The sequence below is a fragment of the Vicugna pacos genome, unplaced genomic scaffold, assembly GCF_048564905.1.
Source record: "Vicugna pacos unplaced genomic scaffold, VicPac4 scaffold_193, whole genome shotgun sequence".
Classification (NCBI taxonomy): Eukaryota; Metazoa; Chordata; class Mammalia; order Artiodactyla; family Camelidae; genus Vicugna; species Vicugna pacos.
Window position 1 is genome coordinate 60,064 of NW_027328872.1, and position 18,896 is coordinate 78,959.

The 18,896-nt window shown below is 45.0% G+C and overlaps 3 long non-coding RNA genes across 3 annotated transcripts in view; all 3 read left to right on the forward strand.

Annotated features, from left to right (window-relative positions):
- The window catches only part of LOC140695273 (uncharacterized), a 31,991-nt gene extending 18,414 nt beyond the window's left edge, over positions 1-13,577 (forward strand). The window contains exon 4 of the long non-coding RNA XR_012070963.1: positions 13,306-13,577. This is a non-coding gene — a long non-coding RNA (uncharacterized lncRNA). The remainder of the gene's footprint in view (positions 1-13,305) is intronic.
- Positions 3,152-8,268, forward strand: LOC140695283 (uncharacterized). The gene is made up of 3 exons (XR_012070974.1): positions 3,152-3,389; positions 6,579-6,651; positions 8,025-8,268. It is a non-coding gene; the product is annotated as an uncharacterized lncRNA (long non-coding RNA).
- Positions 13,578-13,824: 247 nt separating the features above from the next.
- LOC140695280 (uncharacterized) lies at positions 13,825-18,760 on the forward strand. Its single transcript, XR_012070970.1, has 3 exons — positions 13,825-13,951; positions 17,141-17,213; positions 18,587-18,760. It is a non-coding gene; the product is annotated as an uncharacterized lncRNA (long non-coding RNA).
- Positions 18,761-18,896: the final 136 nt, after the last annotated feature.

Genomic DNA, 18,896 nt, shown 5'->3' on the forward strand with positions numbered 1-18,896 from the left:
GGATTATCAGTTATCTATTATAGAGTTGAACGGCTTTTGTAAGTGAAATCATTTCTGTGCACATTTAGTTTTAATGCTGTGAGGATTGTTTTTGGTATGTAATGATGCCATGCATTCCTTCTGTGTCTGTTGCCTGTTATATCTATGATTGCTACTGCGGTTTTTGTTGTGGTGAATATAACCTATTCTAGTAAAGTTAGCAGAGTGTCATTTTGGTTAAATGTTTATCATAGCTCTGACAGTGCTGGGACTACTAATTTTTGCTGGAATAGAGGTTTCCAAATGGTTTCTGGGCTGCAGGCTGGATATGTGGAGAGGGAATTGTTCCAATACACACTCATGAAAGTGCATTCGTCCTCACTGTTGCCACGGAAAAGTCAAAATTTTATAATGGGTTCCCTCAGGTTCTCTGCAAACAAAGACAAAAGTGGAAACAAATTTAATGATGTCACACATTAGAAACTGCTGAAACAATCCTGCAGTGCCACAATTGGGTCCTAAGTGTAGTACTGGGTCAGCACCACAACTATAGTTGCATTAGCATGTGGTAGGCAAGGTTGATGGAAAAGCTTCAAATTCTCCTATTTTTCCTCAGATCTCTGCTCCAAGAACTGTTGTCAATAAGGCATGGGAACTCAAAGGCAAGCATGGAGCATTTCAAAAACCTCTGCACTGGACAATAAGAAATTTCAATCCTGCCTATGAAAGTTGCAGATCTTTTGGCTATAGAATCTTATTTCAACACTAAATTGCCCTGGATTCTAGAAACCAGATAAAGATGGCTCTGATTGAGACCATTTCTCCTTTATGGAGAAAATGAGCAATTATAATGTGGATGTGAAAATGCTGTGACTAAGGCCCTGGGTTACTAAGCTAATCCACAACACATATGCCAGCAGATTTAATATTAAGAGAGGACCCAGGCAGATCTGTTCTCTAGATAGTACCAACCACAGCCCAAAACAATCTCCAAACCCCTGGGAATAAATTTGTGACATCAGCCACACCCCTAACACACAGATTCCACAGGCACTCCTAGCTCAAAACTGGCAGATGCAGTCTTGGTCTGGGAATCAATTGCAGAGAAATTTTGTGATTATTGCTTTCAGTTATGTCAATCAAACGTCCACTATGCACTCTTTTAACCCTCAGCGCATCGTCTTCCATCTTAAATGACCTGTCCACTTTAGAGTGTGCATCCCAGTAAAACACAGTTTCCCCTTTACTGCTCCTTCACCAAAGGTCAGGTCCTGCACTGATTTCCATTCTCTACTTTGCCTTCTACTCTTTCCAGGTTATGTGAGAATTCTTTCTGACTTTTGAAGTAAGAGATGTTTGGCCATTATTCAGCAGGGATCCTGAGCCAAGGGCCGGGAGAGTGGATGTTTATCTTGCTGTATACATGGGAGAGAGTGAGCGAAGTTTGCACTGGTACTCTGCCAGTTTGGCATGGATAAATTAACACAATTTAGATATAACTCACAGACACTTGATCCTTGTTTAGCTATTTTTCTCTATATCAATTGTGGAAGGATGTGTTCGAAGATTCCAAGTCTGACAATGTGTACATACCTACATTGCAGACTTTCAAATAGTTAACAGAATTGAATTACATACTATGGGAAGTGTATCAAAATAAAGATAGTTTTAGAAATATACTAAATCTAACTACAAGACAGAGTTGCCATATTTAGGTATCAGCTTGAAATACCCAAATAAGAAAAATACACAGAAAATACTAGTTAGCAGCCAAAATTCATGAAGGAGGCAGGTCAACACTTTTCTCTTGGTGCTTCCAACACTAAGAAAAAAAATGAAATAATTCTTAGAATCATTAACAACCACAACCATGGGTTTCCATTGTTCATGTGGTGCCCTTTCCTAATAATGGCACATACTGGTCAATGTTGGCGATTCAAGGGGCAACATTACTATTTAGGAAAGCACAAAGAAATCAAAACAATGTATTTTTATATAGGCTTGGTTTCAATAGCACTTAGAGACATTAAAGAGACGAGAACACTGCAAAAGTTTTGCTAGGCTATTGAGAATCATGTACTCTTCTATGAAAGATGAGAATGTTTAATCATCCAATTATGTTGAGGAACACAATTAAACCCGACAAATATGGCAACCACATATTTGCACCCGGTATATGCCTGAAGGGAAAAATGGTCCACAAAAAATTTGTCACTACATATCTATGCCAACAATTACACTTCAATTCAATAAGAGAATTATAATAGTTACAAATAATGTTTTGAAAAACTGAGGATAAAAAAATATTCAAATTCAGGCAAAGAATCCACTCACTTACCACACTCCCTTCACCCCAGAGAAGACATAAACCCAGCATTTGCTGAATCTAGCGGAAGGCCATCGTTTCTTTGTGGGAGCTAAGTATTCAATTCCTATCTATTTCATACGAGAGTATTTGACCTTTATGGGGTTCCCTGTTGTTCACAGAGGATGAAGCTAGAGGAACTCTGATTCTAGGAGGGGCTTGCTCTTCTCTTACTGGCTTCATTGCAGCTCAGGTACTGATCCCTCAAAATGGATGCCTGAGTGGAGGGGAGGGAAGAGCAAGTGCTTGATAGCTAGGCCCAAACCTGGGAAAAGGCTTACCTGGGCTTGGTGCACTTTGATCTGAATGGCTTGGAATTGCCCCTTGGGTCGTGTGGATTATCTGACCTCTTTCAAGAACATGAGCGTTTTTATCATCTCTGCCATCTCTTCTCTTTAGACGTCAGGGATCTTGGACCCGTTCTTGGAGCAGAGAATTGAGGAACTTCCTCCAGTCCACGGTGGCCCTCCGTAGGTTTCTGCTAGTATCAGCGAGGTTCAATATGTCTCATGAATGCCTTTCGAGCCTGCTATCCTCTACAGCTGTCTCCAGGCCAGTATTCTCTATTGTAGCAGAACATCTCTCATCAATGTGTTCGCATCTCTCCTCAATCCGTGCAGCCATGTTTTCGGCCAGCTTCTCTTCGTGTCTCCCATAAAGTCGACTTCAACAGGACTGGGCAAGTCTGAAAGGACCTCGGAGCCTCTCCAGTAAGCTGAAGACAGGCAGATCTTCCACTGTCTGCCCTTTCAGGTTCTGGAAACTGACCCGTGAACTCAGGTCTTTGGGCAGCAGCAGTATCTCGAACTGACACAGCTTCCCGGACCAAAGACCTAAGCCAAGCTCCACAGAGGGCGGCAGCCCCTCCATCGCACTGATCCACCCACAGAACTCTGCCCGGTTACCTAGGATCCACCAGCCACAACAAGCCTCGCGGTACACACCAACATTCCACCTGGAATCCAACCGCTAACTGCCATCCCCAATGGCTGCTGCATCTTGTCAGTGCTGGGGGAGGGGCTGCATCCGACGAGAGGTTCCTAAGGTAAATGTGATTCTACCCACTAGCGTCCCATGGGCCTTTGTTCTTCCCTCTTTCCTTTTGTTCAGATCTGTATGCACTGTAGCAACGGAGGGAAGTGTGTCCATTTTCAGTTGAATGTTTCACACGTCTTTAAACTTTCTAACAGTTCACAGTACACAGAGACCCACTAAGGGAAACTATTGTTCCTGTAATATGGGCACACCCGCAATACATAGCCGTCGGTTGATTTCTGCTGAAACACCCGCATTCACGGGACATCTATCCATTTGTTTCAAGGGGGCTGAAATTCCTAGGAATGATACAATCCCCAATGTGCACTTTACTGCCTGTCTCTTTTGATCTTAGTACACTTTTGTGGAGCTACTTTTCCTTGTTATAGGCTTGTGCCATTTCTTCTCGACGTAGTGTAGAATATGGCATTCATTCATCCTGTTGGAAGACTTGCAAGTCTATATCACGGACTAGGAATCCATTGGATTCCAAATCGGCATTTGGGTTAGGTCACGATATGCTCATATGAATCAATATTTACGAATATAAATGCACGCCTCTGATTTCCGAATACAGGTGTGCTGAGTACATTCAAGCCGCGATACTGGGTCGATGCGTACTGAATGATCCTTGACATCACCTTGAGTAATTTCTTTTGAATATTCATGTTACCCTACCCTTTTTGTGTTGTTTGTTTGTTTGATTCTTTCTTGGTCTGCTTCTCGTTTGCTTTGCAAACACGTCAGGCCATGCATCTCTCCGTTTGCTTCCAACAGAGAGTCATATAAGCTGACTCCCTTAAGAGAGTGCTTCCAATCCCCTATGATTTCCTGCTTCCCTCTCCCATCTTTAGGGTTTTGATGTCCTCCTTGCCTTCTTCTTGTTTCTTCTTTTCCACTCATGCTCTTCTTGCATTTCCAATAAGGGTTTTCTTCTTTCCATTTCATCTTGCTGCTTATCCCTTCAGGGGAGAATTCTCAACCTTTCTTTTAGGATAAGTTTCGAACTGCTGAATTCTTTTAAGATTTGCAGGTCTGTGGCATTCTCTAGCTCTGCTGTTATTAGAAATGGTGGTCATGTGGCATAGGCTACCCTAGATGGCAGCATTTTGCCATTCAAGCTATGGTCTATGTCCTGGCACTCCTCCCTGTCCTGCAATATTGCTGCTGAGATAGCAGCTGAAACCCCTCTGGAGGTTCTCTTGTGACTATGTTGCTTTCCTCCAGGCGCATTTTAAATCACTGGGATGCTCATGAACTTTGTTGATTTGGATCATACAGCTGCTGCTAAGTCTATTGGGATTCCACCTCTTTTGGACGCTGTGTACTTCCTGAATTCGCCTAGATGATTCTATCTTGGCTTTCAGCAAGTTTCAGTCTGATTTTTCTACACATAACTTTTCAAACATTGTTTGTTTCTTTATCTCTTGCTTTTCCATCTGGGACTCTTTCGAATTTTAGTCTTTCATGCCTTGTCTTCAACCAGGATTCAACAGCAATGTTTTCATTGGTTTGCACTTGCTTTCCTATGTGTGCTTCTGACCGAGGGATTTCTGTTCCCCTGTCTTCAAAGTCATTCACGCGTCCCTCTGCAATATCTCGTCTGCTTAGGACGGAATGTTAGCCCTGATATTTTCTCATCCACTGAGTTTTCTGATATTATTTGGCTCGTCTTTAGGCTTTCTCTTCCCCTTTTCTGGTATTCTGCCTTTTGTGATTCTGAGACACTGTTGTTCTTCAGTGTTTCCCTCACCTCCATTTTCAATACTTGCTCTGGAGAGCGTTTTGCAGTCTAGTTGTCTGAAAGCTTATCTTTAGGGCCTTCAATCTCTTTGGAACTGAAAATGGTACTTCCTTTTCCTTTTACTGTATTTCTTCATCTCTACTGGTCAGGTAATTTCAGGTATCTAATGTAGACTTCTAGGGCTTGGTTAAGTGAAAACTTTAGACACTTGGCTCTACACAATTGCATGGGATTTCTGTGAGGACAAATTTTCCTAGACATTGATGCCATGTCCTGTTCCTGTGTGTGTTGTCTGGTCTATCTCCAATTGCTGGTGTTGCCTTTGTTGTGATGAACCCCCCATACTATTTCGATTAGGATAACCTCATTTTGATTACGCTTATCTCACAAATCTGAAAGAGCACAGGACACTTCCTCTGGTGGAAATGGAGCTTCTAAAGGTTCTCAGCTCTGCATTCTACTCTCTGTTATTTTGGAGTGTTTCCAGAAGAGCAGAGTGTGAGTGCGCTTGTGCTTTGTAGTGCCACGGGAATGTCCCACTGAAACCAGTTCTTCCAAGAGCTTCTCTGTCTACAGAAACACCAGTGGAAGCATATCTATGGATGTCACACATCAGGGCCTGCTGGAATGATCCCGCAGCCCGAACTTGGTGTCCTCGCTGCCGAACCGTGCCGGTGCCATCCAAAATGTAGCATCCGCTTTTGAGAGATAAACTGAAGGAAATCCTTCCTCTTCTCACGCTGTGGTCTTGGACCACACTTCCTTGTCCTCTCATCCTTGTGGCACGGGTGCACGAAGCCAACCACAGAGCTGTTGCACATCCTGTGCCTCAAACCAAACCATAATCACAGCCCAGGTTATGAATGTAGCAGATCCTAAGGCTTTTCATTCTGAATTCAAACCCAAGGTCCCCTGGATCCCTCAGACCCGATGCACAATATCTCTGATTCAGCCCCACACATGCTCTATTGGCAAAATGCCAAATTGGTCTCTGGTCCTGCAGATGCACTGGGTGTGGCCATGGGACATATCGATAAATTCAACTGCGCGCGCCAGGGCGGTTGCTTGCTCATTGGGGCCACAGGTCGGTTTGCTCTCTTGATAGGACCCACCACATCCCACAACGCACTCCAGATCCCTGAGACTCAGCGTGTGCCACCATCCGTAGCCCTATCCCTCCCTGAACGCTGCCTCTGCTACCTCAAATTTGGCAGCTCGGAGCTTGGTCTCAGAATCAACTGTGGGGATATTTTGCACTGTATTCTTTGAGTTCTGTCAGCCAAGCATCTGCTGTGCACTCTTCTAACACTCAGCGCATTACCTTCAATCCCATGTCTCCTGTCCGCTTGTGAGTGTGCGTCCAAGTTAAAGAGAGTTTCACCTTTACTGCTCCATCAACAGGGCTCAGACCATGCACTGGTATCCATTCCCTGCTTTTCCTTCTCCTGCTTCCAGGTGTTCTGAGGCCTCATCCTGTCTTTGGATGTAACAGACCTCTCTTCGGCAAGTGTCCTGTGCCAAGGGCTGGGTGAGTGGATGTTTCCATTGCTGTGTTCATGGGAGCGAGTGAGCGCATGTTGCACTGCTTCTCTGTCAACTGGGCATCGATGAATCAACACTTTCCAGATACATTTCACAGAAATGTGATTTCTTTTTATCTCTTGGTTTCTATACAGCCGTGGTGGGAGGGATTGTCCGAAGACTCCAGTTTTGACATTGTGTTGATATCTCATTTGCAGTCTTTAAAAATTTAATAGAATTGATATAAATGTTTTGGGAGTTATACGAAAATGAAGTTAGTTTCTGAAACATACTAAATCGACCTAGAAGCCAGACTTGTCAATTTCGGTAACATTTTGTCAGCTCTAAGGAAAACATAGACAGATAGAATGCAAACTAGCAGTCCGAACTGTTAAAGGGGTCATGTCAGCTCTTTACTGTTGAAGCCTCCGAAACCAACAGGAACCATGAAATAACTAATGGAAACATGAAATAACCCCCAAGCTTGGATTCCCTTGTGCATGTGGTGCCCTTTAGTCCCGATGACACCTACTGGTCAATGTTGGCATTTCAAGGTGTAACATCCCTCTCAAGGAAAATACAAGAGGAAACGAACTAAATATATACATTTAGCTTTGAATCCAAAGAACCTAGAGGCATTATAGCTATGAGAACCCTGCTGCAGCTATGCTAGGCTACTGAGAACCAGGTGTTCTTCTATCAGTGATGAGAACGCTTAATCATCCGATCATGTTGGGTAAAGCACTTGAATGCAACCAAGTCTGCACCCCCATGATAGATTGCCCCCGGGGGCTTGACTCAATTGAAAGACGGTCCACATAAGCTGTGTCTTTCATGTCATTGGCGACTTTTACAGTTCCGTTCACTATCTGACTTCTAATATTTACCTAGACTGTCTTGAAAAACGGAGGCCTAATACAGATTCAAGTTCAGTCAAAGATTCCCCTCACTTACCACACTCCCTTCACCCCAGAGAGGACATAATCCCAGCATTTGCTGAATCTAGCGGAAGGCCATCGTTTCTTTGTGGGAGCTAAGTATTCAATTCCTATCTATTTCATACGAGAGTATTTGACCTTTATGGGGTTCCCTGTTGTTCACAGAGGATGAAGCTAGAGGAACTCTGATTCTAGGAGGGGCTTGCTCTTCTCTTACTGGCTTCATTGCAGCTCAGGTACTGATCCCTCAAAATGGATGCCTGAGTGGAGGGGAGGGAAGAGCAAGTGCTTGATAGCTAGGCCCAAACCTGGGAAAAGGCTTACCTGGGCTTGGTGCACTTTGATCTGAATGGCTTGGAATTGCCCCTTGGGTCGTGTGGATTATCTGACCTCTTTCAAGAACATGAGCGTTTTTATCATCTCTGCCATCTCTTCTCTTTAGACGTCAGGGATCTTGGACCCGTTCTTGGAGCAGAGAATTGAGGAACTTCCTCCAGTCCACGGTGGCCCTCCGTAGGTTTCTGCTAGTATCAGCGAGGTTCAATATGTCTCATGAATGCCTTTCGAGCCTGCTATCCTCTACAGCTGTCTCCAGGCCAGTATTCTCTATTGTAGCAGAACATCTCTCATCAATGTGTTCGCATCTCTCCTCAATCCGTGCAGCCATGTTTTCGGCCAGCTTCTCTTCGTGTCTCCCATAAAGTCGACTTCAACAGGACTGGGCAAGTCTGAAAGGACCTCGGAGCCTCTCCAGTAAGCTGAAGACAGGCAGATCTTCCACTGTCTGCCCTTTCAGGTTCTGGAAACTGACCCGTGAACTCAGGTCTTTGGGCAGCAGCAGTATCTCGAACTGACACAGCTTCCCGGACCAAAGACCTAAGCCAAGCTCCACAGAGGGCGGCAGCCCCTCCATCGCACTGATCCACCCACAGAACTCTGCCCGGTTACCTAGGATCCACCAGCCACAACAAGCCTCGCGGTACACACCAACATTCCACCTGGAATCCAACCGCTAACTGCCATCCCCAATGGCTGCTGCATCTTGTCAGTGCTGGGGGAGGGGCTGCATCCGACGAGAGGTTCCTAAGGTAAATGTGATTCTACCCACTAGCGTCCCATGGGCCTTTGTTCTTCCCTCTTTCCTTTTGTTCAGATCTGTATGCACTGTAGCAACGGAGGGAAGTGTGTCCATTTTCAGTTGAATGTTTCACACGTCTTTAAACTTTCTAACAGTTCACAGTACACAGAGACCCACTAAGGGAAACTATTGTTCCTGTAATATGGGCACACCCGCAATACATAGCCGTCGGTTGATTTCTGCTGAAACACCCGCATTCACGGGACATCTATCCATTTGTTTCAAGGGGGCTGAAATTCCTAGGAATGATACAATCCCCAATGTGCACTTTACTGCCTGTCTCTTTTGATCTTAGTACACTTTTGCGGAGCTACTTTTCCTCGTTATAGGCTTGTGCCATTTCTTCTCGACGTAGTGTAGAATATGGCATTCATTCATCCTGTTGGAAGACTTGCAAGTCTATATCACGGACTAGGAATCCATTGGATTCCAAATCGGCATTTGGGTTAGGTCACGATATGCTCATATGAATCAATATTTACGAATATAAATGCACGCCTCTGATTTCCGAATACAGGTGTGCTGAGTACATTCAAGCCGCGATACTGGGTCGATGCGTACTGAATGATCCTTGACATCACCTTGAGTAATTTCTTTTGAATATTCATGTTACCCTACCCTTTTTGTGTTGTTTGTTTGTTTGATTCTTTCTTGGTCTGCTTCTCGTTTGCTTTGCAAACACGTCAGGCCATGCATCTCTCCGTTTGCTTCCAACAGAGAGTCATATAAGCTGACTCCCTTAAGAGAGTGCTTCCAATCCCCTATGATTTCCTGCTTCCCTCTCCCATCTTTAGGGTTTTGATGTCCTCCTTGCCTTCTTCTTGTTTCTTCTTTTCCACTCATGCTCTTCTTGCATTTCCAATAAGGGTTTTCTTCTTTCCATTTCATCTTGCTGCTTATCCCTTCAGGGGAGAATTCTCAACCTTTCTTTTAGGATAAGTTTCGAACTGCTGAATTCTTTTAAGATTTGCAGGTCTGTGGCATTCTCTAGCTCTGCTGTTATTAGAAATGGTGGTCATGTGGCATAGGCTACCCTAGATGGCAGCATTTTGCCATTCAAGCTATGGTCTATGTCCTGGCACTCCTCCCTGTCCTGCAATATTGCTGCTGAGATAGCAGCTGAAACCCCTCTGGAGGTTCTCTTGTGACTATGTTGCTTTCCTCCAGGCGCATTTTAAATCACTGGGATGCTCATGAACTTTGTTGATTTGGATCATACAGCTGCTGCTAAGTCTATTGGGATTCCACCTCTTTTGGACGCTGTGTACTTCCTGAATTCGCCTAGATGATTCTATCTTGGCTTTCAGCAAGTTTCAGTCTGATTTTTCTACACATAACTTTTCAAACATTGTTTGTTTCTTTATCTCTTGCTTTTCCATCTGGGACTCTTTCGAATTTTAGTCTTTCATGCCTTGTCTTCAACCAGGATTCAACAGCAATGTTTTCATTGGTTTGCACTTGCTTTCCTATGTGTGCTTCTGACCGAGGGATTTCTGTTCCCCTGTCTTCAAAGTCATTCACGCGTCCCTCTGCAATATCTCGTCTGCTTAGGACGGAATGTTAGCCCTGATATTTTCTCATCCACTGAGTTTTCTGATATTATTTGGCTCGTCTTTAGGCTTTCTCTTCCCCTTTTCTGGTATTCTGCCTTTTGTGATTCTGAGACACTGTTGTTCTTCAGTGTTTCCCTCACCTCCATTTTCAATACTTGCTCTGGAGAGCGTTTTGCAGTCTAGTTGTCTGAAAGCTTATCTTTAGGGCCTTCAATCTCTTTGGAACTGAAAATGGTACTTCCTTTTCCTTTTACTGTATTTCTTCATCTCTACTGGTCAGGTAATTTCAGGTATCTAATGTAGACTTCTAGGGCTTGGTTAAGTGAAAACTTTAGACACTTGGCTCTACACAATTGCATGGGATTTCTGTGAGGACAAATTTTCCTAGACATTGATGCCATGTCCTGTTCCTGTGTGTGTTGTCTGGTCTATCTCCAATTGCTGGTGTTGCCTTTGTTGTGATGAACCCCCCATACTATTTCGATTAGGATAACCTCATTTTGATTACGCTTATCTCACAAATCTGAAAGAGCACAGGACACTTCCTCTGGTGGAAATGGAGCTTCTAAAGGTTCTCAGCTCTGCATTCTACTCTCTGTTATTTTGGAGTGTTTCCAGAAGAGCAGAGTGTGAGTGCGCTTGTGCTTTGTAGTGCCACGGGAATGTCCCACTGAAACCAGTTCTTCCAAGAGCTTCTCTGTCTACAGAAACACCAGTGGAAGCATATCTATGGATGTCACACATCAGGGCCTGCTGGAATGATCCCGCAGCCCGAACTTGGTGTCCTCGCTGCCGAACCGTGCCGGTGCCATCCAAAATGTAGCATCCGCTTTTGAGAGATAAACTGAAGGAAATCCTTCCTCTTCTCACGCTGTGGTCTTGGACCACACTTCCTTGTCCTCTCATCCTTGTGGCACGGGTGCACGAAGCCAACCACAGAGCTGTTGCACATCCTGTGCCTCAAACCAAACCATAATCACAGCCCAGGTTATGAATGTAGCAGATCCTAAGGCTTTTCATTCTGAATTCAAACCCAAGGTCCCCTGGATCCCTCAGACCCGATGCACAATATCTCTGATTCAGCCCCACACATGCTCTATTGGCAAAATGCCAAATTGGTCTCTGGTCCTGCAGATGCACTGGGTGTGGCCATGGGACATATCGATAATTTCAACTGCGCGCGCCAGGGTGGTTGCTTGCTCATTGGGGTCCCAGGTCGGTTTGCTCTCTTGATAGGACCCACCACATCCCACAACGCACTCCGGATCCCTGAGACTCAGCGTGTGCCACCATCCGTAGCCCTATCCCTCCCTGAACGCTGCCTCTGCTACCTCAAATTTGGCAGCTCGGAGCTTGGTCTCAGAATCAACTGTGGGGATATTTTGCACTGGATTCTTTGAGATCTGTCAGCCAAGCATCTGCTGTGCACTCTTCTAACACTCAGCGCATCACCTTCAATCCCATGTCTCCTGTCCGCTTGAGAGTGTGCGTCCAAGTTAAAGAGAGTTTCACCTTTACTGCTCCATCAACAGGGCTCAGACCATGCACTGGTATCCATTCCCTGCTTTTCCTTCTCCTGCTTCCAGGTGTTCTGAGGCCTCATCCTGTCTTTGGAAGTAACAGACCTCTCTTCGGCAAGTGTCCTGTGCCAAGGGCTGGGTGAGTGGATGTTTCTATTGCTGTGTTCATGGGAGCGAGTGAGCGCAGGTTGCACTGCTTCTCTGTCAACTGGGCATCGATGAATCAACACTTTCCAGATACATTTCACAGAAATGTGATTTCTTTTTATCTCTTTGTTTCTATACAGCCGTGGTGGGAGGGATTGTCCGAAGACTCCAGTTTTGACATTGTGTTGATATCTCATTTGCAGTCTTTAAAAATTTAATAGAATTGATATAAATGTTTTGGGAGTTATACGAAAATGAAGTTAGTTTCTGAAACATACTAAATCGACCTAGAAGCCAGACTTGTCAATTTCGGTAACATTTTGTCAGCTCTAAGGAAAACATAGACAGATAGAATGCAAACTAGCAGTCCGAACTTTTAAAGGGGTCATGTCAGCTCTTTACTGTTGAAGCCTCCGAAACCAACAGGAACCATGAAATAACTAATGGAAACATGAAATAACCCCCAAGCTTGGATTCCCTTGTGCATGTGGTGCCCTTTAGTCCCGATGACACCTACTGGTCAATGTTGGCATTTCAAGGTGTAACATCCCTCTCAAGGAAAATACAAGAGGAAACGAACTAAATATATACATTTAGCTTTGAATCCAAAGAACCTAGAGGCATTATAGCTATGAGAACCCTGCTGCAGCTATGCTAGGCTACTGAGAACCAGGTGTTCTTCTATCAGTGATGAGAACGCTTAATCATCCGATCATGTTGGGTAAAGCACTTGAATGCAACCAAGTCTGCACCCCCATGATAGATTGCCCCCGGGGGCTTGACTCAATTGAAAGACGGTCCACATAAGCTGTGTCTTTCATGTCATTGGCGACTTTTACAGTTCCGTTCACTATCTGACTTCTAATATTTACCTAGACTGTCTTGAAAAACGGAGGCCTAATACAGATTCAAGTTCAGTCAAAGATTCCCCTCACTTACCACACTCCCTTCACCCCAGAGAGGACATAATCCCAGCATTTGCTGAATCTAGCGGAAGGCCATCGTTTCTTTGTGGGAGCTAAGTATTCAATTCCTATCTATTTCATACGAGAGTATTTGACCTTTATGGGGTTCCCTGTTGTTCACAGAGGATGAAGCTAGAGGAACTCTGATTCTAGGAGGGGCTTGCTCTTCTCTTACTGGCTTCATTGCAGCTCAGGTACTGATCCCTCAAAATGGATGCCTGAGTGGAGGGGAGGGAAGAGCAAGTGCTTGATAGCTAGGCCCAAACCTGGGAAAAGGCTTACCTGGGCTTGGTGCACTTTGATCTGAATGGCTTGGAATTGCCCCTTGGGTCGTGTGGATTATCTGACCTCTTTCAAGAACATGAGCGTTTTTATCATCTCTGCCATCTCTTCTCTTTAGACGTCAGGGATCTTGGACCCGTTCTTGGAGCAGAGAATTGAGGAACTTCCTCCAGTCCACGGTGGCCCTCCGTAGGTTTCTGCTAGTATCAGCGAGGTTCAATATGTCTCATGAATGCCTTTCGAGCCTGCTATCCTCTACAGCTGTCTCCAGGCCAGTATTCTCTATTGTAGCAGAACATCTCTCATCAATGTGTTCGCATCTCTCCTCAATCCGTGCAGCCATGTTTTCGGCCAGCTTCTCTTCGTGTCTCCCATAAAGTCGACTTCAACAGGACTGGGCAAGTCTGAAAGGACCTCGGAGCCTCTCCAGTAAGCTGAAGACAGGCAGATCTTCCACTGTCTGCCCTTTCAGGTTCTGGAAACTGACCCGTGAACTCAGGTCTTTGGGCAGCAGCAGTATCTCGAACTGACACAGCTTCCCGGACCAAAGACCTAAGCCAAGCTCCACAGAGGGCGGCAGCCCCTCCATCGCACTGATCCACCCACAGAACTCTGCCCGGTTACCTAGGATCCACCAGCCACAACAAGCCTCGCGGTACACACCAACATTCCACCTGGAATCCAACCGCTAACTGCCATCCCCAATGGCTGCTGCATCTTGTCAGTGCTGGGGGAGGGGCTGCATCCGACGAGAGGTTCCTAAGGTAAATGTGATTCTACCCACTAGCGTCCCATGGGCCTTTGTTCTTCCCTCTTTCCTTTTGTTCAGATCTGTATGCACTGTAGCAACGGAGGGAAGTGTGTCCATTTTCAGTTGAATGTTTCACACGTCTTTAAACTTTCTAACAGTTCACAGTACACAGAGACCCACTAAGGGAAACTCTTGTTCCTGTAATATGGGCACACCCGCAATACATAGCCGTCGGTTGATTTCTGCTGAAACACCCGCATTCACGGGACATCTATCCATTTGTTTCAAGGGGGCTGAAATTCCTAGGAATGATACAATCCCCAGTGTGCACTTTACTTCCTGTCTCTTTTGATCTTAGAACACTTTTGCGGAGCTACTTTTCCTTGTTATAGGCTTGTGCCATTTCTTCTCGACGTAGTGTAGAATATGGCATTCATTCATCCTGTTGGAAGACTTGCAAGTCTATATCACGGACTAGGAATCCATTGGATTCCAAATCGGCATTTGGGTTAGGTCACGATATGCTCATATGAATCAATATTTACGAATATAAATGCACGCCTCTGATTTCCGAATACAGGTGTGCTGAGTACATTCAAGCCGCGATACTGGGTCGATGCGTACTGAATGATCCTTGACATCACCTTGAGTAATTTCTTTTGAATATTCATGTTACCCTACCCTTTTTGTGTTGTTTGTTTGTTTGATTCTTTCTTGGTCTGCTTCTCGTTTGCTTTGCAAACACGTCAGGCCATGCATCTCTCCGTTTGCTTCCAACAGAGAGTCATATAAGCTGACTCCCTTAAGAGAGTGCTTCCAATCCCCTATGATTTCCTGCTTCCCTCTCCCATCTTTAGGGTTTTGATGTCCTCCTTGCCTTCTTCTTGTTTCTTCTTTTCCACTCATGCTCTTCTTGCATTTCCAATAAGGGTTTTCTTCTTTCCATTTCATCTTGCTGCTTATCCCTTCAGGGGAGAATTCTCAACCTTTCTTTTAGGATAAGTTTCGAACTGCTGAATTCTTTTAAGATTTGCAGGTCTGTGGCATTCTCTAGCTCTGCTGTTATTAGAAATGGTGGTCATGTGGCATAGGCTACCCTAGATGGCAGCATTTTGCCATTCAAGCTATGGTCTATGTCCTGGCACTCCTCCCTGTCCTGCAATATTGCTGCTGAGATAGCAGCTGAAACCCCTCTGGAGGTTCTCTTGTGACTATGTTGCTTTCCTCCAGGCGCATTTTAAATCACTGGGATGCTCATGAACTTTGTTGATTTGGATCATACAGCTGCTGCTAAGTCTATTGGGATTCCACCTCTTTTGGACGCTGTGTACTTCCTGAATTCGCCTAGATGATTCTATCTTGGCTTTCAGCAAGTTTCAGTCTGATTTTTCTACACATAACTTTTCAAACATTGTTTGTTTCTTTATCTCTTGCTTTTCCATCTGGGACTCTTTCGAATTTTAGTCTTTCATGCCTTGTCTTCAACCAGGATTCAACAGCAATGTTTTCATTGGTTTGCACTTGCTTTCCTATGTGTGCTTCTGACCGAGGGATTTCTGTTCCCCTGTCTTCAAAGTCATTCACGCGTCCCTCTGCAATATCTCGTCTGCTTAGGACGGAATGTTAGCCCTGATATTTTCTCATCCACTGAGTTTTCTGATATTATTTGGCTCGTCTTTAGGCTTTCTCTTCCCCTTTTCTGGTATTCTGCCTTTTGTGATTCTGAGACACTGTTGTTCTTCAGTGTTTCCCTCACCTCCATTTTCAATACTTGCTCTGGAGAGCGTTTTGCAGTCTAGTTGTCTGAAAGCTTATCTTTAGGGCCTTCAATCTCTTTGGAACTGAAAATGGTACTTCCTTTTCCTTTTACTGTATTTCTTCATCTCTACTGGTCAGGTAATTTCAGGTATCTAATGTAGACTTCTAGGGCTTGGTTAAGTGAAAACTTTAGACACTTGGCTCTACACAATTGCATGGGATTTCTGTGAGGACAAATTTTCCTAGACATTGATGCCATGTCCTGTTCCTGTGTGTGTTGTCTGGTCTATCTCCAATTGCTGGTGTTGCCTTTGTTGTGATGAACCCCCCATACTATTTCGATTAGGATAACCTCATTTTGATTACGCTTATCTCACAAATCTGAAAGAGCACAGGACACTTCCTCTGGTGGAAATGGAGCTTCTAAAGGTTCTCAGCTCTGCATTCTACTCTCTGTTATTTTGGAGTGTTTCCAGAAGAGCAGAGTGTGAGTGCGCTTGTGCTTTGTAGTGCCACGGGAATGTCCCACTGAAACCAGTTCTTCCAAGAGCTTCTCTGTCTACAGAAACACCAGTGGAAGCATATCTATGGATGTCACACATCAGGGCCTGCTGGAATGATCCCGCAGCCCGAACTTGGTGTCCTCGCTGCCGAACCGTGCCGGTGCCATCCAAAATGTAGCATCCGCTTTTGAGAGATAAACTGAAGGAAATCCTTCCTCTTCTCACGCTGTGGTCTTGGACCACACTTCCTTGTCCTCTCATCCTTGTGGCACGGGTGCACGAAGCCAACCACAGAGCTGTTGCACATCCTGTGCCTCAAACCAAACCATAATCACAGCCCAGGTTATGAATGTAGCAGATCCTAAGGCTTTTCATTCTGAATTCAAACCCAAGGTCCCCTGGATCCCTCAGACCCGATGCACAATATCTCTGATTCAGCCCCACACATGCTCTATTGGCAAAATGCCAAATTGGTCTCTGGTCCTGCAGATGCACTGGGTGTGGCCATGGGACATATCGATAATTTCAACTGCGCGCGCCAGGGTGGTTGCTTGCTCATTGGGGTCCCAGGTCGGTTTGCTCTCTTGATAGGACCCACCACATCCCACAACGCACTCCGGATCCCTGAGACTCAGCGTGTGCCACCATCCGTAGCCCTATCCCTCCCTGAACGCTGCCTCTGCTACCTCAAATTTGGCAGCTCGGAGCTTGGTCTCAGAATCAACTGTGGGGATATTTTGCACTGGATTCTTTGAGATCTGTCAGCCAAGCATCTGCTGTGCACTCTTCTAACACTCAGCGCATCACCTTCAATCCCATGTCTCCTGTCCGCTTGAGAGTGTGCGTCCAAGTTAAAGAGAGTTTCACCTTTACTGCTCCATCAACAGGGCTCAGACCATGCACTGGTATCCATTCCCTGCTTTTCCTTCTCCTGCTTCCAGGTGTTCTGAGGCCTCATCCTGTCTTTGGAAGTAACAGACCTCTCTTCGGCAAGTGTCCTGTGCCAAGGGCTGGGTGAGTGGATGTTTCCATTGCTGTGTTCATGGGAGCGAGTGAGCGCAGGTTGCACTGCTTCTCTGTCAACTGGGCATCGATGAATCAACACTTTCCAGATACATTTCACAGAAATGTGATTTCTTTTTATCTCTTTGTTTCTATACAGCCGTGGTGGGAGGGATTGTCCGAAGACTCCAGTTTTGACATTGTGTTGATATCTCATTTGCAGTCTTTAAAAATTTAATAGAATTGATATAAATGTTTTGGGAGTTATACGAAAATGAAGTTAGTTTCTGAAACATACTAAATCGACCTAGAAGCCAGACTTGTCAATTTCGGTAACATTTTGTCAGCTCTAAGGAAAACATAGACAGATAGAATGCAAACTAGCAGTCCGAACTGTTAAAGGGGTCATGTCAGCTCTTTACTGTTGAAGCCTCCGAAACCAACAGGAACCATGAAATAACTAATGGAAACATGAAATAACCCCCAAGCTTGGATTCCCTTGTGCATGTGGTGCCCTTTAGTCCCGATGACACCTACTGGTCAATGTTGGCATTTCAAGGTGTAACATCCCTCTCAAGGAAAATACAAGAGGAAACGAACTAAATATATACATTTAGCTTTGAATCCAAAGAACCTAGAGGCATTATAGCTATGAGAACCCTGCTGCAGCTATGCTAGGCTACTGAGAACCAGGTGTTCTTCTATCAGTGATGAGAACGCTTAATCATCCGATCATGTTGGGTAAAGCACTTGAATGCAACCAAGTCTGCACCCCCATGATAGATTGCCCCCGGGGGCTTGACTCAATTGAAAGACGGTCCACATAAGCTGTGTCTTTCATGTCATTGGCGACTTTTACAGTTCCGTTCACTATCTGACTTCTAATATTTACCTAGACTGTCTTGAAAAACGGAGGCCTAATACAGATTCAAGTTCAGTCAAAGATTCCCCTCACTTACCACACTCCCTTCACCCCAGAGAGGACATAATCCCAGCATTTGCTGAATCTAGCGGAAGGCCATCGTTTCTTTGTGGGAGCTAAGTATTCAATTCCTATCTATATCATACGAGAGTATTTGACCTTTATGGGGTTCCCTGTTGTTCACAGAGGATGAAGCTAGAGGAACTCTGATTCTAGGAGGGGCTTGCTCTTCTCTTACTGGCTTCATTGCAGCTCAGGTACTGATCCCTCAAAATGGATGCCTGAGTGGAGGGGAGGGAAGAGCAAGTGCTTGATAGCTAGGCCCAAACCTGGGAAAAGGCTTACCTGGGCTTGGTGCACTTTGATCTGAATGGCTTGGAATTGCCCCTTGGGTCGTGTGGATTATCTGACCTCTTTCAAGAACATGAGCGTTTTTATCATCTCTGCCATCTCTTCTCTTTAGACGTCAGGGATCTTGGACCCGTTCTTGGAGCAGAGAATTGAGGAACTTCCTCCAGTCCACGGTGGCCCTCCGTAGGTTTCTGCTAGTATCAGCGAGGTTCAATATGTCTCATGAATGCCTTTCGAGCCTGCTATCCTCTACAGCTGTCTCCAGGCCAGTATTCTCTATTGTAGCAGAACATCTCTCATCAATGTGTTCGCATCTCTCCTCAATCCGTGCAGCCATGTTTTCGGCCAGCTTCTCTTCGTGTCTCCCATAAAGTCGACTTCAACAGGACTGGGCAAGTCTGAAAGGACCTCGGAGCCTCTCC